This window comes from Nesoenas mayeri, assembly GCF_963082525.1.
Source record: "Nesoenas mayeri genome assembly, chromosome: 1".
Classification (NCBI taxonomy): domain Eukaryota; kingdom Metazoa; phylum Chordata; class Aves; order Columbiformes; family Columbidae; genus Nesoenas; species Nesoenas mayeri.
The window spans coordinates 100,380,006-100,404,995 of NC_137541.1; positions in this window are offsets into that span (position 1 = coordinate 100,380,006).

Below are 24,990 nucleotides of genomic sequence, written 5' to 3' on the forward strand. Positions count from 1 at the left end.
AACAATTATCTCTTTTACAAGTTATATTCAGATCAGATACACATGATGAAATTGGAGAATGTCACCTGTAAAGAGACATGTTGTTATTAAACCCAAAATTTGCATAGAGTAGCTGTACAGTACAGAAAAACGTATATCATCCAGAAGAGTGATTTATACTGCTTAGAAGTACCAACCAGCTGCTTAACTAAAATCTTGACTCAAAGCCCTCTGAAACAAATGGGAAGATTTTCATTGATTTCACTTCTCTTTGGATCAGGCTCAAAAATGCAGATTTTTAGCTGAGGGAGACCAAGAATTCATTATGCTGGAGATTATGTTATCATGGAAAAGGAGATGCCCAATGGAAAATATGTTTATCGATACGGAAAAGGAAACACCATCCAAACCAAGACATCCAAAACAACATCCAAATCCAAGACTTGTCACTGTGTTGTTTTTAAATCATACTTTACACTGCATATAGCAAATAAAATAAGTTAATGTAGTTATTTAATGTTGTAGGCTAAATGACTCCCAAAGAACTTGTCAGAAAACAATAATTTCATTTACAATGTTCAACAGTCTTGAGGTTTTGCAATATTTCAGAGGGGAAAAAAAAGACTAAAATAACACTAGACTATAAAATTTAAATCTCCCTTTTATGTAAGATAAATCTCCTTTTTACATTATTTTTCATAAATTTATTAATTCATCATTAAAAATATCTACTCTGTGCTGGAACTGGACCTGAACCATTTTAAATTACAAACTTAATGAGGAGAAAGAAAAGAATATGTGGGTTATAGTTGCGATGTTAGCATTCTTAGTTTGTCCCTTTCAGCACACACTCACATACCCATACATACAATTTGTCAAATGCAAAAAGTATGTCAAAAGAAGCTATGAAAATTCAACTTTTGTTTATACTTCATCTTGCTTGTTCACTAAATTATTGATAGCAGCAATTAAAAAAACCCGAAGCTTATAGAATGGGGTTTTTGAGAAAAAAAAAAATCTATACACTAATATTCCTAACATTCAGGAAACTTCACAGCTCTCCAAATTCTTGTCTCTACTTGATCTTTGACTTGGCTGATCTGTAAATTTGTCCAAGTTCATTGTCCTGTTATGATTATGTCCAGAGTATAATCCTCTGCATGGTGCTATTTGAAGTTTGAATGAACTGAATGCTAGCTTAGACAGCAAAAACAGTCAACTCATGACATTCAACCATTGCTAAGAGGAAAAAAATCTGAGTGTAGAGCTTCAGGCTGCCATATAACTGAACTATTTTATGTAATAATATCATTTTTAAAAATATGTTTTTCTCTGAGCAACAGCTACCTATACACATATACTTTCACTAAAATCCTACTTACACTGTTATGGTTGACAGTAGTCACTAGCGTACAGAAAGGCACAGAAAATATGGACACTCTTCCGTGCCTTCCCTTGGGTTCTCCTTTCAATGAAGAAGAGGATGAAGAGAGAGATCCCTAATTGTGTGTCTCTTTACAAGCACAGCTGTTTGCAGAATATCACCAACTCACATTCCATTGGTCACTAGCAAAAAAAACCCATTATACTTTATGCTTTATATTTTTTTAGTTTGTCTACCCAATTTTTCGATCAGTCTGAACCATTTGTACTTCTCTTGAGAATTATATAGATTAAAATACTAGTAAAAGATCAGACTTGTCAAAGCCTATTTTTTTTTTTAGGTATAGCCATATTCCAAGAAAACTTACATGTAGCAAAGTTAGGATTTATATTTGAAGCCAGAGATTTCACTTCACTTCACTTCTTCACTTCACTTCACTTCACTTCACTTCACTTCACTTCACCCAAGTGGTGATGGTAGCAGCTCAGTCAGCGACAAGCTGGGTGAGGAGCACAGCGACAGTTATGGTAAGTTCTGCTGCAGAGCACAGATCAAAGAGAGAAGAGGGGCAAACCGCATGCCATGCAAATCTGGGGATGGGCGGAGGGGCCCCCTGGAAACTGGCTGATCTTGCAAGAGAGGCTGATGTAGTGGCGGAGAGGAAGGGGTGGGGGGGCATTTCCAGGATATTTAAATGGGCCCTAGGGAGCACAGGCAATCAGAAGTGCAGCAAACAAGGCTGAGGCTGTTAGCCCGGCAGTTTGTGTGGAATGGCAAGTGGCAAGGGCAAGCAGGGAGGACCCTGTCACTTAAAACAGAGGCTACAACTGGCTAGCAAGCAGCTGAGTACAGCAGGAGGTGTCGTATCCATTTGGAGAGGAGTGGTGCCTTCAGTGGCTCTCACGGTCCCTCTGGCTGCAAGAACTGTTGCAGACACCCAAATCGAGCTTGGGAGGGAAGATGCAGCTGTCCAGGTCCCAGGTGGCACAGTGTGCTCGAGTTTCTGCTTAGGGACTGACAGCAGCAGTGAGCTCACCTGTGAGTGATGTGCCCAAATGAAGGAGCTGCTCAGCCTGGTGGCAGAGTTTTGAGAGGAGGTGTCCAGGCTGAGGAGCATCAGATTCTGAAAAGGAGATTGACTGGTGGACTCACAGTTTACCATCCCTGGTACAGGAGCAGAAACCAACCATGATACCAGATACAAAGGACCCCCTACCCTCCCACCACCAGGCTGTAAGGGGTGACCCAGATGATGGGGGAGAATGGAAACAGGTTACCACTCTGGGTGGCAGACAAACACACCCTCAGCCTGTCTCTCCTTCCCAGGTGCCTCTATACAACAGGTATGAGGCCCTGGAACTGGACGGGCAAGCAGATGATGCTGATGAAGACCCTTCTGTAAAGGAGGAGTCCTCTAAGCCACCCACACCACCCACACCACCTTGAAACCCGGACAACCCATTAAAACCTCATATGTAAACGGAAAAAGAAAGGTAATTGTCATAGGTGACTGCCTTCTGAAGGGAACAGAGGGCCCGATATCCTGACCTGACCTAACCCACAGGGAAGTCTGCTGCCTCCCTGAAGCCAGGCTATGCAATGTGGCTGAACAACTTCCCAAGCTGGTAAGGTTCTCTGACTATTACCAGCTATTGGTTTTTAAAGTTGACAGGGAATAAATTGGAAAAAATGGTATTAAGCAAATCAAAAGGGATTTTTGAGCTTTGGGGTGGTTGGTCAATGGCTCAGGTGCTCAGGTGTGTTTTTTTTTTTTTTTTCTATCCTTTCAGTAGCAGACAGGAATACAGAATGGAACAGGCAGGCCCAGCCAGTCAACACATGGCTAAGTGACTGGTGTCATAGGTAGAACTTTGGGTTTTTCGACCATGGGAAAGCCAGTCCTTCGCCAGGTCTCTTAACACCTGAAGGAATGCACCTCTCACATAAGGGGAAATGGATGTTTGCTCAGGGGCTAACAAGGCTGATTGATAGGGTTTTAAACTAGATTGGAAGGAGGAAGAGGGCAGTAGCAGGCACATCAGTGATGAGCAGTGGGATGGCACACCAAAGGTTAAGGAGGAGCTTGGCAGCGAGATTCCACAGACTGCGCCATGAGGTGAAGGGCACAATCAACCATACTTGAAGTGCTTCTACACTAATGCGTGCAGCATGAGGAACAAGCAAGATGAACTAGAAGCCTTGGTCCAGTCCCAGGGGTATGATATCATTGGCATTAATGAAATCTGGTAGGATGAATCTTGTTATTGGTGTGCCATGATGGACAGCTACAGGCTATTCATAAGGGATAGGCAGAGTAGGAGAGGCCGGGTGGGCTACACTGTATGTAGTGGAGGTGCTGGATTGCATGGAGTTGACAGTTGGTGATGGCAAAGTTGAGAGTCTCTGGGTAAGGATTAAGGGTTAGACAAATGAAAGAGATGTTGTCATGGGTGTCTACTGTAAGCCTCTCAGCCAGGATGATGACACTGATGAGTTATTCTTTAAGGAACTAAGCGAAGCCTCCAAATCATCTGCTCTTGTCCTTATGGAGGACTTCAACTCGCCAGATGTCAATGGGGAATATCACACAGCTGGCACCAACAGGTCCAGAAGATTCCTAAAGCAACTGGATGATAACTTCTTGGTGCAGGTACCAAGGGAACCAGCCAGGACAGGTTGCAGAAAATCTAGCAGACAAGGCAAAAAGCCACCTTGTTTGAGCAGAGATCTTCTTCTTGAAATACAGTAAAAAAAGAAATTACATCGTCATTGGAAGCAAGGTCAGGCAACATGGCAGGACTACAGAGATGCTGTAGGGAGGAAATTTGTGCTGCCAAAGCTCAGAATTGAAGATGGCCAGTACTGTGAAGGACAATAAAAAAGGGTTTTTAAAATATAGTAATGGCAAAAGGCAAACTAGAAATAACACTGGCCCATTACTTGATAAGCATAGACACCTTACTAACAGGCCATAGACAAAGCTGAGACATTTAATACACACTTTGCCTCAGTCTTCAAGTTTGATAATGGACTTGGAGCCCCCCATAACCCTGGGCTAGAAAACCAAGGCTGCGAGAAAGATAAACTCTCAATCAAACCGGAACTTGCATGGGATCTGCTACTTCAGCTAGAGCCCTGCAAGTCGATAGGGCCAGATGGGATTCATCCAAGGGTGCTTAAAGAGCTGGCTGACATCATAGCCAGACCTCTCTCTGTGATTTTTCAATGTTCTTGGGAAACTGGAGACGTTCTGGACAACTGGAAGCTGGCAAACATTGTCCCAAACTACAAGAAGGGCAACAGGGATGACCCTGGCAACTACAGGCCTGTCAGCTTCACTTCTGTGCCTGGCAAAATCATGTAGAAGATTGTTCTGGGAGTTATTGAAAAACATCTGAGCAACAATGCAGTAATCTTGCTTAACAAACTTAATTTCATTCTATGACAAGGTTACTCACCTAGCTGACCAAGGGAAGCCTGTCGATGTGATTTTTTGGATTTGAGTAAAGCCTTTGATACTGTCCCTCCCAGTATCCGCCTGGACAAGATGTCCAGCATACAGCTGGATAAGCACATAATGCAGTGGGTGAGCAATTGTCTGATGGGCTGGGCTCAAAGGGTTCTAGTAAATGGGGTTATGTCAATCTGGTGACCAGTCACCAGCGGGGTTCTACAGGGACCCATCTTAGAGCCAGCACTCTTCAATGTCTTCATAAATGACATGGAGACAGGACTTGAGGAAATACTTAGTACGTTTGCCGATGACACAAAATTGAGAGGAGCTATCGACACTCCTGAGGGCAAAGAGGCCTTGCGGAGAGATCTGGACAAATTGGAGAACTGAGCAATCACCAATGGCATGAAGCTCAACAAGAGCAAGTGCTGGATTTTGCACCTGGGACATGGTAACCCTGGCTGTACCTACAAACTGGGGAATGAGATGATGGAAAGCAGCTCTGTGGAGAGGGATCTTGGGGTTCTGGTCAATGGCAAGTTGAACATGAACCAACAATGTGCCCTGGCAGCCAAGAGGGCCAGCTGTGTCTGGGGTGCATCAAGCACAGCATTGCCAGCGGGGCAAGGGAGGTGATTTTCCTGCTCTGCTCTGCACTGGTGCGGCCTCATCTGGAGCACTGTGTGCAGTTCTGGGCGCCACAGAATAAAAAAAGATATTAAGCTACTGGAGAGTGTCCAGAAGAGGGCTACGAAGTTCGTGACGGGTTTGGAGAGGAAGTCATATGAGGAGCGGCTAAAGCCACTTGGTTTGTTCAGTCCGGAGAAGGGGAGACTAAGAGGAGACCTCATCATGGTCTACAGCTTCCTCACAAGGGGAGGAGGAAGGGTAGGCACCAATATTGCATTAGTGACCAATGACAGAAACCAAGGGAATGTCCGGAAGATGCACCAGGGGAGGTTTATGTTGGACATTAGGAAACTGTTCTTCACCCAGAGGGTGATGAAGCACTGTATCAAGCTCCCCAGGGAGGCAGTCAGAACTCCAAGCCTGGCAGTGCTCAAGAAGAGACTGGACAATGCCCTCAGACATATGGTGTGAACAGCAGAGTACTTATATGCAGGGACAGGAGTTTGACTCGATGATCCTTGTGGGTCCCTTCCAACTCAGAACATTCTGATTCTAGTAATTTGTGACAGTTCCTGGCTGGAATCTGACTAAGCTAATTTTCAGACATAATCTTTTATGTGATGAAAGATTTTAAAATACATTTTTTTTTTTTGTCACAGAGGGATTTATTTGAAATAAAACACTTTGCCCATGGAAAAGAAATGTCTCCCAAGTATCATTCATTTTAAGTCAGAAATTGCTTGCAGTAAGAAATAGCACATCATGACACAGGATTTTCAAAAATATGTTTATCTTGTTTCTGTATGTTAACCAAGCTTATGTTTCTCAGTATCTTTTAAAGAAGAATAAAATAATCTGTAAACTGCTGATATAAAACAGCGTGAAAATGCAACTGCTTGAGAAAGACACAGTAATAACTCCTGTGTTATCCGTGAACTTATGCAGTGAGCGGCTTTCTTTTTCTGAAGATGAAGAGTAGGATACTGCCCTCTCCTTTACACAGAGTGAAAAATGTAGACAAAATCTTCCTTTAAAAAGTGTCTGTAATTAAGCTATTGTATCTGTGACAGAAAACATGGCTGATAACTGTGCTGGAATGCATCATTGAAAGTGCTTGCAAGCGAGCCATTGAATCTGTCACAGGAAATGTGGCCAAAAACTAATTTGGAATGCATTATTAAACCATACTGTCACACCAGTTTCAATATTATCCCAAGTTTACTAACATGAGCAAGTTTGAAGTGTCAAGTTAGGAAGTGGGTATGCAGTACGTTAACTATTCACTGTGTTATTACCCATATGCAGGTCATTTGCATTATGAATAGAAAAGAAATAAGCCACACCACTTTTGTCTTAAAATAACAAGTGTGCACTGGGGCAAGTCTTAGGCCAATTTTAGGTTTTTCCCTATCTTGTTTGTATACACATACCATTACAAAAAGGAAAAATAGAAAAATATAGCAACAATTCATTCACACAAAACAAGGACACGAAGCCAACAAAATTTTTAACTCACAGGTTGTTGGCTCATTGTGAAACTGGGTGTGTATATTAATGAGACAGCTTAGCAGTGTGCTTACATGGACCACCTGGACCATCATGATTATAAGACATAACTTTTCTTGTGATCTCCTGACATGAGACAGATACACCCTTGTTCTTCAAAGCCAGTACAACCATCCTTCTGCAGCTGAGATTATGTGCCATTCAGAAAAAAAGGGAAAAAAAAAATGCCCTCCTCACCAAAACCAGCCTTTTTGTCTTAACAGTATTTTCAAGGACAACAGTATCTGTATGCTTGAGATATTGAACTAGTTCTGGTGTGATATGAGGATTTAGGTGACTGTTAGTCTTGCTGTCCGGTAACAATTAGATAGATGGTATCAGCCCACAGGTGGTTCAATAACTAATTTAACTTACAGCTTTATATCTTTCACGATGCATCAATCGCATTGCATTTAACCTCAGCAACTGTGAAGTTTTTCTGCAGCCTTGATATGCATGCAATGCATTTAAATATCCTTCTGCTTTACTATAGCTAGGCTAACAAAGCTTAAGTTCATTAAGGAAAAAGCAGTATGATACACAATGTTCAGATGCAGACTTCTTCAACGTCTGTCAGTGGTTGGAGTGAAGGTTTTTGTTTCTCTCATTAGTGTGCTTTTCTAGGATATCATGAAGATCAGAGACAGAATGCTTGATCAAAGCAATTACTCTTGATTTATTGAAAACATCACATTTTGCTGAAAAATGTGATGTAAGTTTAAAATGTGATTTATTTATAATAGTCTTAAACTGTTAAGCAGCCCCAAAATCTGAATTATTCCCAGTTTGGGAAAACAAAACTAAACAACTTGGTTTTTAAATTGCAAATTTTGTCTCTTGTCAAAATTCCAATAATTTCAAATAGGAGGAAACTAAGAAGCCAGTCAGGGGTATAAGAAATCTTATCATATAGACTCTCTCTTTTTTTTCAAAAACCTAAAATTCTTGAAAATGCAAGAGCTGACTCCATCAGTTCCTGTTAATTGGTACAGTCCTTGAAGTGAATATTAACTAAAGGCAGGTTCGTATACCCTTGTAATAAACATAGATTATATCCTTAAATGCTTATACAAAGTATTTAATCAAGATGGAAAAGTGATATGTGTGCCAATGAGGATGGAAAAATGCACTATAAATTGAGTGAATAGACATCTCTCTTTTTAAACAAAGCTCATGAAATAAGGTGATGATTATATCTCCCTCTCTGGGAAAGTACCATCAGCTTCACAAGTAACACAAACTTTTCTTTTTTCCACTTCTTTCATTTGTATTCCATCTCCTATTATGAAGAGCACAGTGTTTAGAACAATATTTTCTTATTTAATACATATTTTATTGGACAGATTCATAGAAGCAGACTGCAGAGTCAAGTCTGTCAGTTTCAAAATGTCACATGTAATTTAACAAGTGGGTGGTTGTTTGGGATATTGGCAACTAGCCAGTGAACATTGTGCATATTTGCATTTTGCACAGGGGCAGGAGGTAACGAACAGCAGATTTCAAGACTATGTGAATGTTTTTTAATATTTAATGCTTTGTAAATGCTCTAGAGTTTATTATTGGTGGATTGGTTTAATTTGGCTAGTGGAGTTCATACATTTTTATAGTTAGAGAGTCAGTAAAAATCTTCATATCACTGTAGATAGAGTTAAATTTGCCATGGTTGTGCATTTTTTTTTTTTTTCCCAAGAATGTTCATGTACATGCATTTATGGTATCTTATCTCCATCAAATTCTGGGCAGGATTGCCAAAGGTAGGAGGAAATCCTGTCCTGGCAAATTGCATAAGGAAGAGAGTCTTTTTATCTTACTTGTTAGTGACCTTTCCCAAACACAAAAAGTCTGCAATAGTTTTCTAAAATAAATTGTATTTACAAAAAGTCATATATTTATTGGGTGTCATATTTAGATGTGCAAGGTCTATCTTAGAGTCTGAATTGAACTTTCATATAGCTACATTTTGTTTACAAAAGTGATTACCAGGAAGTGCAACACCTGGGTTCATGGACCTTTTTGCTTTTTTATTAAGAGAAACTATTATCACAATATGTTTTTTTGAGTCATGACATTCATATATTAAAATAAAGTCAGATATGGCACGATATGAAAAACTTTACAGAAGAGCAGTCCAAGGGTAAGCTTGTATAAATCACTTATCGTTTTGCCTCTCCAGTGAATTGCAACTATCCTGATTCATGTGAATAATATTTTATATACTGTCACACAACAATATATATTTTGAATATATACACACAAGAATCAATGAGGAAAAGTACTTTTATTGAAAACAGACAGAAACAAATATTTCAAGGTCAGAAAGAGATTTATGAAAAAAAAAAAAATCACCTTTTTGGTGATTTTACCTAATTAAACCATTGTAAATGATTTACAGAATGTTTGTACACGAGAACCCTTTCGATTATACCCTGCAGTTCCTGAAGTGATTCTCCAGCTGTCTATACTTCTGCCTACTGAGCAGTGAGAAAATACAAAGACCAGCTGCAGAAAAATCATCTCCTGCAGTTGTATCTTGGAATGTTGTGCACATCGTTTTACCTGTTTCTCTAGCACAGTCCTTTGCAAAGAATTTTACATAGACCTTCTAAATGCATTGCAGAAAGAATTATGATTTTTATGTGCATATATATATAGTATCTTGCTACTGGGGTTTTTATCTTGTAATACTGCATGTGCCAAATTACATTGCAGTAATTCCAGAGTTATGCTGGTGAGTTCAATAGAGGCAATCCAGATTTACAATGAGATGACTGATTGGAATCTGTATAATGACTCCTTTCCTGACAAGCTCTTAGTTTGAGGCAAGATTCAATACTAACTTCTATTTAGATAGAAACTGAGAAAGTATGATAAACAATATCTTTATCTCTTCCTGTATATAGACCAACTGCACAACAGTTTCCTCTAGAAAAATATTTCTAACAAACAAAATTATTGAACTATATTAATTGCCTCTGTCATTTTCTATTTTTTACATGAACTATATCTCACTGATAGAAAGGAGGGCTACAACTTCAAGTATTTCTACCTTGTAATCTTAAGCACATAAAACCACAAAATTTCTGGTCAGAAATGGGCTTTGGTAGTCCTCCCCCTATAAGTAGCAATATGTATAAACACAATAGAAATATATCTTCATTAACTTGAAAGACATTTCAAGAAATTAAAACTATGGTTACTTTTCTCTAGAATAAGTAATTAATTACACATTCATATTGATTTGTATTACTTAATATTCATGGAAATTTTTCTAATGTTTTCTGTTAGTAAATTAACACTGTTGTTGAACTTACCAAAGACAATGTGAGTGCAATTAAACTTAGATAGCTCTGTTTTGTGATGAAAATTAAGATACTTTAACTGGATATGCATTCATACCGAAGCAGATTTTATTATAATAGCAGCATAAATAATATATAAGATTTACAGATATGCATGTCTTAAAAATCTAGTCCTTTTGGCACAGCAAGTGCTGTTGAAATTAAAGAAAACATTTTTAACTGCAAAAAGAAAAACTCTGTTATTTGCATAAATTCCCAGTGTGTATTAATAATCCAGTATCTTCTCTACCTTAAGTTAACGGAAAATTATAGCAATTTTTTTTTTTTTTTCCTGAGGAAAAGTGGAAGATTCGTCTCACTGCCTCGAATGTTTACACTTCCTTGCAGTGTTACTTATTCCTTAATAGAGATTTAGAAAATGTCTTCTACCAAACCATTGGCTCAGGTCTGAACAAACTCATTCTATTTGTCAGGCTCCAAATCAAAGCAGTCCAGTAATTATAATAATACATAATGTGATGATGCTATTTATGTTTTCATGCAAATGAGAGACTGCATTGTACAAGCAATCCAAATAGCAAAACAACAAGTTACGGTTATGGACCTCTGAAGACACTACCCAGAATGTGAACGACATCTGAGAACAGCATTTGAGGTATCTGAGAACAGAGCACAAAACAGCATCTGTAGAAATTAAGTTTCTTACACTTAAAACCTGATGCACACAAGGAAACTATCTAATCTGATTTCTTGTTGTACAGTATTTCAGAGACACTGAAGCTCAGTCACACAAACATAGTGTTTACCTGAGGCTGTACAAATAAGATACTTCTGCCTCATCTAAATCAGTACTTTTATTCTATCAAGCTGGTGGCATTAAGTATGATTGTTAAGGAGCAGGGTTATTCAGAGAGAATCTGCTGAGAGAAATATTTCACCTTGAAAAACACAAACACACACTAATTTACCGACAGCAAGAGGGAAAGAAGGAGAGAGTTTTACACCTCACTGAGATAAAGAGAAATATTTTGGTAGTGAAGTATGGGATGACACAAAGAGGCATTTGAGCCATGTAAGTAAAGGTGAATGACCAGAAAACACCTTGGATATCAAAGTGTTAGGCTAAACATAGGGTGCACGATTAAAATCTTCCTGGAGGGATCCAAAGGCAAGATGGGATATTTCTAGATCTTCCAAGAAGTACGCAATCTGAGGTGTAGTGTATGGAGAAAGAGGGGGCAGGACCCCAAACATGCATGCATTAAGAAAGATTGCAGTAGGTCTTTTTGAAAATTAGTAGGAGAGCTTTCTGATTTTAAGATTAAAGATGAGTTTCATGATTATTAGTGCTGTTACTTTAAGAGAGAAATATTGTATATACCCATCTTCATTTTCACTTATGTACTCATTTGCTACAGAAGCAAATTCGTGTGCACAGGTTAGGCATTCATTTTATGTCTCTTTATCAGAGTCACAGTTTTAGCATGCTGTTGGTTTTGAATATTGTGAATAAATGCTTTCTTCCAAATTTTATCTAAACCTAACATAAGATAACTGTTCCTCACCAGAAGTTTGCCTTGCCAAATATCCTTCTTCCCCCACACAGCCTACAAAATAGCAAGAAAGCATAGAGAACGGGTGAGCGATCCTCAGGCTAGTCACTGAGACTAACATTCTGTTAGAAGCATGGTCAAAGCTGAATTTAGACCCACCATTTATACCTTTGCCAAGTCAGGTCATGAAAGCCTCTGAAGATGGTTTCCACATGATTTCTGGGCAACGTGAACCAATGGTTGATTGAAATGCAATACAGCAAAAGTAAAACAAAACAAAACAAAATCAGACAAACAAACCAACCAAACAAACAAAAAACCCTCCACCAAAACAAAAAACAAAGACCCCCCAAACAAAACAAAAACAAACAAAAAACCACAAAAAACCAAACAAAACCCCAACAACAACAACTACAAAACCCCAAACAAACAAAAAATGGCAGTTACTATATGCAGCATTCCAACTGGTCTAAAATTCCCAGGGTCAACCTCTGTACCTTATTTTTTAGCATTTCCTAAGACTTCCACACTATGTTAATAGCTGACATTGGTGGTTCGGAGAATTCTTAGATGTTCTTTTAAGATCCTTTAGCATACATGATATGGACAAGTTAGTTTCAGAATTTGCAATTTTAGCCATGATTTCATTCATGTCTTTGCTACAGCATCACATAGAACCTATACAAATTCCATGCAGATGCAGTGTAGGATTCATCAAAGGTTTCTGAAATATTTTCATGATGAAGCAGTGACTATATGTGATCTGTGATTTTTCTTGTTCTTCATACATATTTAAAATTCTTAACTTCATTAACTGTTTCCCCAAACAATTATGTACATTTAAAAGATGTAATTTATAAATCCATAAATACATAATTTTTATACATAATTTTTCATTTCAATTATTTCCAGTCAAGTAAATATACACACCAATTTTCACTTAAAGCATATATACACACATAAGAGAGATTATCCATATATTTTAATCTTTATATATAAAATATGTTCACAAACATAACCAATATCCACATATCATAATCTTATCTAGTGCTTCAACATCAAATCCTTACAGACCTCCATTTCTGTTGGCCATGACCTTGCAAATCACTAAAGCTCAATCAATATTTTTATGAAGTGAAAGACTTTCACTGTAACAGATGAAAAGAGTGTTGTAGAAGAACTCCATCATATAGCATAGTGAGGAAATAAATAATAAAGGAATATGGATAACAACAAGATAAAGTATTTTGTTACAATGATACAAAATGTGGGCAAACAGAATAAAAGAAATAACAAGTTTTGGACAAGCAAAGTAGATAGAAAAAAGTCAAAAATTTTAAAGACAATAATTTTAAAGAGATTTTAAGACTTACAGAAAAATTGTTTACTGGATCATAAATTTTATTGTCTTTTAAGGAGGATTTTGAAATCTGTAGAAAGAAGACGATGCAAGTATCATTTTAAATATAGAGGAATTCAGTCAGAATTTAGGCACCTCTTTTTTTAATCCTACTAGTATATATTAATTTAAAGAAGATAGTGAGATATTATAATCTTGTTTCAATCTAAACAAAGAAAATGCTAAATTGATTTGCTGTTTTGCACTCAAGCTGTTCCTGATAAATTTTCCCCCTTTAGAGACCCAAGTTAATATCTATATCATACCTTTAATATTTGCTGATCTTATAATTTATTTAGCCTAACTTAAGTTAAATTGATGTAAGCTAACTGATAGCTTTGTGATATTTAGATATATAGTTATGTACAGTTTGAAAAAAATCCTTTGTTGTGTAGTGAGTCTATACAGTTAATCTTAATATCCGTTTCCTGAAATTATTTGTTGCCTTTCTTAAACAGATCAAATAATGCAGTTACTTCAGACATCACTCTGCAATTATACTAGATTTTAAAATTAAAATTAATGTATGATTGATTAATTGAGACAAAATAATACCTAATATTTCTTATCTGTAAATTACTAAAACATAATGTCAAATACACAATGTTTCTATTGCAATGTTATAATTCAGGGAATGTAAGATGAAATCACAAAACTTTGAAGCAGTAAAGACTACCAATTTATGTTTTATATGTTTGAAAAATTAGTTAACTTAAAATTAGTTTAATTTGGAAATGTCAAAAAAACATATTGCATGTTTCTCTGTAACGTAAGACATCATTCGATGGTGTGGAGCAAAAATTTATTTGGGGGCTGTACTTATTTTTCACTAAAAGGCGTCAACCTTAAAAACCCAGTGAGTCATCATTGTACCTATAGACAATGATGGACTCTACACTAGATATTACTACTTATTTAAGAGAATTCAAAGCTACAGTTGCTTATGTCTAAAAATGTCATCTCAGTTTTCCCCAGCAGTCAAAAAGACAACACAGTATGAAAAATCATTAGAAAAGGAACTGAGAATAAATCAGAAAACAACTTCATTATGTTAACAGTAGCTGGTGAATCCAGATCTTGAATATTATGCACGGCTCTGGCCACTCCACCTCAAGAAAAAAATCCTTTAACTAAAAAGGCAGCATCTTTAGGCTACAGAAATGGTTAAGAAAACCAAAGGAGAGCAACATTTGCATTGCATTCATACCCAGATATCAAAATGTGAATGGAGGAGACAGACTGCTTATTCCAAAGTATTGGGGAAAAAAAAAAATAGACAATTACCTGGCAAGTCCCCTTAGAATGCAGAAGGTGTATTGCTTTCTGTAAAAAACCCAAAAACAAAGCAACAAACAAAACAGAACAAAGCAAAACAAACTAAACCAAAAAACCCCACAAAACAAAACCAAAAAAAGCAAACAAAAAAACTCCCCCCACACACATATAACTCATATAATTGATCACAAACATAATTTTAATTGAATATTTTTTATTTTGCTTTCATAATTGCAAGGAAGAAAACAAATGACTCACATAAGGTTATTTTTTCTTGAGCAAATGTGTGACCTTGGTGGATTTAGTTACTTCTTTTGGTAGCAACTGTTCAAGATCAAACATGACACTACTAACAATGACAAGGTTAGCATTAAGCTTGTATTAAGCTGCTACAGACTGCTGTAACACCAGAAAATTCATGAGAAGCAGCAGCAAACTGAGAAAGCGACCGACATTCATAGACAAAATAGGTGATCTTTCATTTGAGAATACTTTGCTGATGTTAATTTCAACTTAAGAAGACCTACCCTTAGAGCTGAAGAACATATATATCTAATCTCCAAGATCTCTTTTAGAAAACATCTTGTGATCAAATAGCAAGATATGTTTAATCATATCTTAATGAAGAATTTAAATAAATCTTTCAAAGTTATGATATTGAAAGTATCACATAATCATATGTTTACAGAGGATAACTGTATCCAACCAGAATGTCTACGACTATGCTCCAGAAGGAAGCACAGGAAAAGAGTTGGTACTATAAGGTTTTCTGGAAAAAAAAAAAAAAAATGTAGAAGAACTGATTTTGTATAAATTGCTTTTAAATGTCTATGATGTCCATGACAAAGAAGTGGATGAAGCAGAAGAAATATGTGCCCAGTCTTTTTCAAATAAAAGCTTCCATCCCTATGATATCTACAATTGCATGAGGAAGTTTTGACAGTTTTTCAGAACACACAGAAGATGCTGTCCATATTTATAGAGACAACTTCTCTGATGCACCCATAGCATGTAAAAGTACTCATAAATCACATTCCTAATTCTAGTGGTACAACTCACAAGAACACCTATGGTCTGATTGGGGCAGTTGCGATGATTATGGTCCAGAGACCTGAAACTGTCATAATATATAACAGATAAGTCTTCTTTCCTATTTTTACAAGGATAGAACAGCCTTGCTGCATGACTGGATCGGGTTCATCCAAGTGATTTATTCCTCAGATCAGCCTGAAAGACTTGTCTCTCTAGTACAGAAGGAAAATTTTATCTGAGGGCTCAATTGAGGGAAGAACGTACTATCTTACCCTAGGCTTTGTTGCACTGAAAAGTTAGAGTCACACTTGCAGGATGCCACAGAAGTCTGAGTTAGGGAGGACCATAATCTGACAGTTTCTTCAGGAAGCAACCATTAGGGCCAAAAAAGCAAAAGGCTCTTGAAGCATTGAAACAAATGTACTTGCAAGTTATTATTCATCTGGGAAAAAAAAAAAAAAAAGTAAGTTGCCCAGGAAGCCCCTATCTATACCCTATACATACATATTGGGAGAAGGGGAATGTCTACAACACTTTTTGAGCAGAATACTTCCTCAGATCTTTTACTATAGCAACCATGAATTTAATAGAAGACCTAGAAAGTGTTACTTCTCTATGTAGGAAAGCAAGTTGCTCTGAAACAAGATTAAATTACAGAAATCATCAAATCACTGTAGCTAAATGAAATTGGACAACACACCTTGTTTAGTTATCACTTTAAAACCATGAATATTTAATACAATTTATACTCATGGTGCCTATGTATTTTCAAGTGGCTAAACTCTGGGCAACTCAGTGTGAAGCACGTCTACATGAAAGGAAATTGACCTGAAGGGGGGTGCAGAAGGTGAAACATTTTAAAAGACTAATTGGTATGCATATGATGTTTGAATTTCCTATTACTTTCACTTGTACAAATAGAAAACCTTCTTCAAAATGGTGAAGGTCTCAGTTCAATTTGCTTGTTTATAAAATTTAATTTAACCAAAGACCTGCAAAAGAACAGAAGCTGAAACAAAGTCTGTTGCTGATTGTTTTAATGTGAGGAACCTGAAATTGATGTTGACATTTTTCCAGCCTGGAGCAATCACTACACTGCATCTCTTAATTGGCTACCCAGGTCTCTTTCTTTCTCTCACACAGCAGTAAACTCATGCTTGCAGCTGCAGGAATCTCCTATTGTAAATAGGACAAACCAATAGAGCAAACAAAAGGCTCTGCATTCTGGATAATCCAGTTAGTATTTTAGATAACTGTGAGCTTTGCAAAAAAATCTTGGTAACCTTCTCCATTGTGTGAGAGAATGAAGTATGGCATTATTAGCTTAAAGTGCCATCTTGGAAAATGTATAAGGCATTATGGTACAGTCATAGTGTCATTTACTAGATTGAGGTAGGTTTATTAACAGTGACAACCATAACAACAATAAAAGGTATGCAAAACCAAATTCAGTTATCAGAACTTCACGGGAGGTTTGCATTCATACTAGATTTTTTTCTTCTGAAAGATATACTTTTATAATTTTCCATGAAAATGACCTAGTGCTTTTGTTGGTTTCATTCAATTTCTCTGTTAGAACCTACAGAATTTCAGTAAAGTATTCCTTTTAACCAGAATGCCTTTGCCTGATGGCAGGGTCTAAGGTCACTGACAGAAAACATTGAGATCTGTGTTAGAAATACTGTTATGAGATACTTTTTTCTTAAATCTTCCAAATAAATTCCTTCCTATCTGCAAATTCAAAAATCATGTTCACTTGCTGTAGAGACTGTCTACATGGATGTAAAAATGTTCCATGGGAAATGTGTAAAAATAGTTTGGGAGCTGTCACTAAGAAGTTCAACTTCAGAATTTTTATTCTTATAGATCTATGTTTCCTTCCCAATAACACCAGGAAAAGAAACAAACAAACAAAAAAACCCACAACCAAACAAAAAATCCCAGTGCTTACTTCCAAAACAAGGCTTCTTTTCTGGAAAATTAGATTCTAAATAGCTTTGTGATAGTCGTACTAGTAGAAGTACACAGATACTTAACTGAATGAATATTTGTATGAATGACCACTTAAATCAGGTGTAAGCCATTTGGAGAAATATTTTTGATCCAATCCTAAAGTGTGTTTCTTTTTTCCAGAATGACAAGAGTTAATTGTTGGAAATTATTACTTGAAAATTTTAATTTGTGAAAGAGATTAAGTTTAGAAAGTTATACCAGATAATGGAGTCTGAAGAATTTTAAGTTGTCACACTAACCATTTTTTTTGTTTGTTTATAATAGTAATTTCTGTCACAAAACATTTGAGTTTTACTATTTTAAAATGATTTTACTCAATAAACTAATAAATCAATTCACTGCACTAAGACTACAAGAGGCAAAACATTTTTTCTTTGTTCCTGCCTATAACTTTTCTTGACAGCTCTTTCTGTTCAGTGTTCTGAAATTTATGTTGCTTTGTAGCCTCTTAGAGTTATGATTTAGGGATTTTCAACACATCTGCTTCATTATTCATATATTAAAAAACTTATCCATGGTGTAGAAGAAACAACTCAGACCTTTTAGTAAAACAATTTCAGTATACAAATTAAAATAGACTTTCAATAGTTTAAACTCTTGCTATATGATAGACCTAAAGAAAAAAAAAACAAGGACTGCCATGGGTAGTCATGTACAGTAAGCTGCTATAGTAGAATATGTCTACTGAAAACCTTAGCATCAATCTGAAAGAAAACAGGAACATTGGCAAAACATGTGAAGTGTGCAGATGTTGCTGGAGCAGTAACTAAAAATGTCAGGTTATTTATTTGGCTAAGACACATTCATGCACATTTCAATACAGTTAAATGAAAAGGGATACACTTGGGAACTAGAAATACAGGTCTCACCTGTAGAAAGTGAAACTGCATTTCAGATATCAACAGGAAAGATGTGGTGATTTTGATAGTGAAATGAGAAGGACGAGACCATAATATAAAAATAAAATTTAGTCCATAATTACATTTTGAAACTATTGAAATAAATGTGCTTTGGCGAAGTGATAGAGACCACTGAGACAACAAAAGGAAGGCATTAAAGGAGTTGTGCAGAAAGCTCACTGTGTGTATAGGTGATTGTTGTTTTAAGATAATTAATTTAGCAGAAGTTAAGCTCCATACAAGGTGGCTAGGTCAAATAACCTCAAGTAAGCACTAGAAGTCTAATTGTGTTCAACAGCCAGTCTGGCACACAGATACATGAATAGTATAGTATATAATAGGTCTGGACCTATTATATAATATTATATAATATAATAGGTCTGGACACATTAATGTTGAATTTGCACAATCAGATTCTTGAATAGTGCAGGCCAGTCGTGGTCATTGAACCTTAGTGCTGCACAGATTCAGAATAGTATAATATACACACTGCACAGATTTCACAAATAGCATAATATATACTATAGGTCTGGTTAAATTATATTATAGGTCTGGGCCCATTCAATGAGAAATTTTCACAACCAGATTCACAAATAATGAGGTTTATTAAAGCAACAGGTGCAAGTTTTTTTAGATGCTGTTGATAAATACACTGTCTTCAAAAACACACTTCAGTTGCAAAAATTCACTAGTTGAAATACTATATTAGTTGCAAGAAATAAATATTGGTACCATATACATATGAATTCTAAGATGACTATATAGCACTATTAATGTGATTACAAATACAAGCCTAAAGTCTAAACTTGGTATATCTAAGTACACAAATCTCAGCCAAGAGCATCCTCCTGAGGGTGGGGAAGATAGGCTCAACCTGTCAACTGATCCCAAAAGTCCTAGTATGCTGTCTCCTTGACTTCTCAGTGATGGTGTCTACCCCCTGCCCTTCCTCTGTTGTTAGGTTATTTTGTATTATTTTTTACAGTCTACGTGGAGCTTGGGTGACTCTAGTCATACAGACCTATGTTATTGATTTAGCAATCCTCACTTTGTTTTTTAAGGTAAAAACCTCATTATGCATGCTTGAAGGTACGTTGGAGGCAGATATCCTTTGAGATGGAGGTGTGTTTTGGTATTATAATGAGATTATAATGAGCAAAGTTCATCCATTGGACAAATTTCTGTCTCAGTAACTAGCATTTTGGATGGAAATGACCATTTATCATTTTTAATCGACAGCATCTATACCTCATCCTCAAAACTGGTAGCAGCTATACCATCCAGTTATTGTACCTGTGCCTTGTTACAACAGGGCCCGGCCATGATACCTTCATATCACTCCGTCCCCCTTATCTTTTAATTGATACTACACTGAGCTTCCTCAGGCACTGCCAATTCAAAATGCAGGCCAGGTATGTGGGGTGAAATCATACAGAGCAGATTTCTTACCTTCTGTGCTACTGCCTGTAATGATGAAGATGTGGATATAGCTGTATTTTCAATAAGTGTATTCTTGATAATCAGTTTCAATAATTTGCCCTTTCAGTAATTATTCCACAGTGATTCACAATTTGCTAAAACTGGGGTCAGCCATTGAAACAGGAAATTTCCATTAGGAAATTGTAGTATTTCTGAATAAGTGTGGAGCAGTAATAAAGCATTATAAATATTTTCAGCATATTAAACCTCTCTGTTGGGATGCAAACTCTGAATTAATGTGGGGTACAATTCTGAAAATATGTTTTTGATTCACCAGATCCTTTTGACATCTGTGACATCTGTTTCACACCCTTTCATTAAGTAAGCTGTGAAAATCATTGACCTGAATGAATGTGAGGTGTATAGGTTTTTCTTGGACCATGTTAAGGAAACAGAGCTCAGTCACTCTGTCAATAAATTTTCCTCATTGACCACAATCACTTCAGCTAAAGCACTTAATTTAAAACATACATACATATACACAAAATAACCATATTTGGAGAACAAAACAACCGCCCCCTTCAAGTATTCTGTTTCTCTTGCCATAGCCTCAAATTTTTGGCCAAGCCAGCATCTCACAACTAGGCTGGAGGAATACTAAAATTAAGATGTTTGCAAATTGTTTTAACTCCTGTAGTTTAGAGCTCAACTTTTTCATTCTTCAATGCAAAGATTTATTTCTGGTTAAGTAAAATCACTTTTGATTTCCTAGATTATCTTCCACTTATGACTTAATGCAGTCTGTGTTTTTTGTAAAAATAACTGTCACCATTTTATGTAAGTAACATGGAAGGATAGATACAACAGAAGAATCTTTCAGAAGTCAATAATTAAATGGGAAGGAGATAAGACATGTAAAGGCAGTTGATGAGGAGGAGCAATCATTACTGCGGTTTCTCATTCTGGAAGATATACATATAATAATGTCAGATGTGAATGGCTCCTGTATGAACTTTTTGAAGCTACATGCAGTTGGAATGGGATGCTGTTCTTAAAACACAAGCCATTTTAAAAATTGAAAATTCAGCACATCTAATGGTTTGTTCCTCCTTTACCCCAAGTTTTAAGACATAGCTCTTTCACTCATGTAGTTCAAATAAGCAGAGCAGATCTCATTAGAGAAATTCAAAGATCCTGACATTTCTAAATTTCAAAACCAGACAAACTCTTCTCAAGCCAAAAAAGTGTCTAGGATAAATTTTCCTGACAACACTTGAGATATTATAGAAATCTGCAAATCACTTGTATTCTTTTGAAAATAATACCAATGGTGAAAAACAACAATTCTCTCACATACTGCTTATTATGAATAGACTGTTCAAATTTAAATATCTTTTCTTTAGGTGTGAGATTTTAGGTATTTTACACTAAACATTCCTTATCCTGCTTCTCAGAGCCCATACTCAAAAGCAAAACTGGTCAGCTTTTAAACCACAAAAATATCCCTCTGGAGAGTATACCATGGCAGGGACCATGCCATGATTATTATGATAAATCTGTATTAATAATATCTCAATGAGTCGAAACTTTTAATTGCAAACACAGGGGAAAATAAAATAATCTTTGGATACCAGACACCAAGTGGATTTCATTGTGATCTTTCATGGTGAGGTAACATCGTAAGACTCTCAATGTTTATTTAACACTGAAGAACTCTCAGACATGCTGTCAGAGACAGCACCTTTTCTGAAGCACAAATGCAATTTTTGATTAAAAGCACTAGTTTTACTTAACTTGTTCTGATGCACTAAGACCAAAGCATGGCCGTGGTAAACCACCAAAAAAAAAAAAAAAAAAAAAAAAAAAAGGTATAGATTGCCTGTTCACTTAGTAAAGCAACAGAACATGTAGCAAATTGCATGACTTACGTGAAACACTTGTTTGAATTACATGGCGCAATAATTTGCCTAAGTCAGTCTACTGACTGGCACTTCTTTATGAAAATGACAAGTCAGAGTTTGCAGTCATAGCTTCATCTAAAAGTAAGAAGCCATTTTCTTGTCTTTAGAGCTGCAAAAGACATTCTGAACAAATATAAATCAAGAATAACCAGAGAATGATGGCTGTCAGCTTTAACCTGAGACACCAAATCCTAGTTATTAAAATGTTATCTCTTCCCATACCTCAGTAATTCTTTGATATGCAATATTAATTTATGTGCTACAGATTCAAATATGAAAGTTTCAAAGCTAAAATTCTCCTCATACAAACTGTCATCTTGTTACCGTACCATCCTCTTCACGTTTTAGATAAGGGTAAGGTTTGATGGAAAAAACTAGGCTTGTTGACCAATTGGATAGTGACAGAAGAGGCCGTTGATGCTCATCTGACTAGACACTGAAGGCATTCAAAGATATAGGGCATCAAAAGATAACATTATAATAAAGTCAACAGTTTCTTCATCATTTGGTGCCCTGAATCACTTCAGAATCAAACCACTGTCAATGCCAGTAGGTGGAAAGGCGTAAGAAAGATTATCCATGAGTGAAGAAGAGCCAGAGGAATTGAGCCATTCAGCAATTATTTGCCTGCAGAAATTAGGATTACTCTGACTTGGATTCACTGTTAAATGAAAGTAGTTCTCCATGTTTTCACCAGAGAGAAAAACAAGGAAAAAATAGAGCTTTTTGAAAATCATCAATAAGGTCAAAATAATGTACATAACTGCATAAAATCTCTCACTCACTATAGTGCTATAACCACTTTCCTTTAACAAACAGTGCAATCTAAGTGAAGGGCTTCAAGTTCAAGACTTAATTATTGCACCTTTTTCAGTAATTAAAAGGGAATTGCAAAAGAGATACTGTGGTGTATGTCAAAATTAAACATGCAATTTTACAATAGTATTTTTGCTCCTAATTCTTTCTTATGATGGTGCTGATCAAAGCAATAGTAGAAGTGAAAATTGTCTTTAAATAGAGGTGCCTAACCTTTAGCACAAGCATCTTGCAGCTTCTTAAATCAAATCAAATTTTTATGTGACTAAAAAATTAATTATAGCATTATGTTTTTATTAATATGAAACCTAGTAGCAATGTTGTGGTGCATAATAAGACAATCTTAAAACCCTAATTTATACACAGGCATCTTTTCCAGATGTTTTATGCCTGTGGAGATAAGTGTGTTGACAACCAGATTCTACTCTAAAAGCCTTGAAATTAGAGTCACCAACAGTCAACTTCAATGGCTCTGGGATAGTTTCTCGATCACCCGAGAGAAGAATTGCTGGCAAAATTATAATGGCAAAATTATACAACCTTTTCACTTTGGAAAGTAACTGTTATATGTGCACACTACATTTATTTGTTTGAATTTGCTTTTCTTAAGATCTGTTTCAAGAAGAGAGTGTTTATATTTAATCACCACCATGGTTCCGATTTGAGATTGTTACTCTAATATCACACTTCCACTGAGACCTGCAGAAACTTCTCCTAGAAAAGCTCATTTTTTTCTATACATTGAACTTCATTAGAGTTTCAGTCAGATGCAGAACCAAGTTCAATTCAAATATCAGCTATCTATATCCATATATTCACCTATACAATTTTGGCAAACTCTCATGTTTTCTTCATTGAAGATATTCAGTGGTTTTTAGTAAAGTCTCTTAACTTTAGTTGCTGCTGCACAATCTCAAACCTTTTAAGAGTTTGCATCTCAGAAAAACACATGTCAATCATACAACAAAATCGCATGCTTCTGTGCTTTATCAATGTCTGAATTAACTTTTACATTCTATTGTACTCTGAAAGAAAAAAGGGGGCTCCTGTGCCTACAAGGTTCATACTCTAAGGACTAGCAAGTAGATAATCTCAGCTGAAGTTGAAAAATATGTCTTTGTTGTATGATGGTGATGAAGAACAGGAAGAATGTAAAGCACTTCTTTTATTGTATAGCTCCAAAATACAATCAGAGAGTGAGGACCTCAGGGAACCTTTCTTCAAGAAAAATATAAAAGACAATTAATGTTTTGTTGCATATGAACTGTCCCTATGTGCCACTGTTTGCTTCTCACGGTGTCAACAATATCATCAACTACAAGGTGCATTTTTTGTTTAATGTAGCGCATTGCTAAAGCCACCGAACCAAAACACAATGAGCTAAGCAGTCTGCAGTAGACTGTACTTGTTATTGGATTCTTCAATTTCTTCCAGTTACTGAACAATCAATTCCTAAATTTCTTTTTTAAAGAAAAATGTTAGCACAAATATACTGTTACTTAGAGCACATTTCAAATGTATTTCTAATTTTCCAGTTTCAGTCTTTCATAAGCCTTGGATCAAACTGCTGTGACAAAAATCACATTCTCTTTATCTTAACCTCATCACCATACTGCCAACTAACTGAAAATACAATAGTAAATATTTTTCATCTATGAATAAATTAAAATCCTGTTATTTTCAAGGTCTGAATTTTCTCTTTAGAAATGTTGTGCAGTGGCAACAGCAAGAAGATTTCTAGTAGATATTCAGGGGAAAAAATCCCCACAACAACAAAAAATCAAAACCAAACAACAGCAACAAAACTACCAACCAAACTCCACTTCCTTTCTTTCTAAGTGCCTTATAAGAAACAAATAATCATATTTTTTTCCTGTTTTTGTTATTGTTGATACTTTCAGAACAAAAGAAATAAAAATTATTAAAGCACTTCACACTAGTAAGGAGCTAATGGACTAACCCACCAGCTCAAGACTCAAGACAAGAGACCTTTATCTGTGATTTTGCCACAATATCCTTAGTCATCTAACCTCTATATCATGCTTTTGCATTAAAAAATGACACATTATCATTTTATGAGATTATTATTCTTTCATACTGGCAGTGAAGACATAAATATTAATTACAGCTCCATATAGCCTTCACAACAGTAGTATCCAACCTCACAGTGACCCAATCCCATACAGGGTATGCCACACCTTAGCTCAGAGGCAAAAGTATGAGTCCTACAAGCCAGCATAAACTATGCCATACATTTTGTGTAGGTTTATGTTGATACATGTTCTGTATAGGCACAAACATACCCTGAGCACAGTTCTGAAAGGCAGCTGAT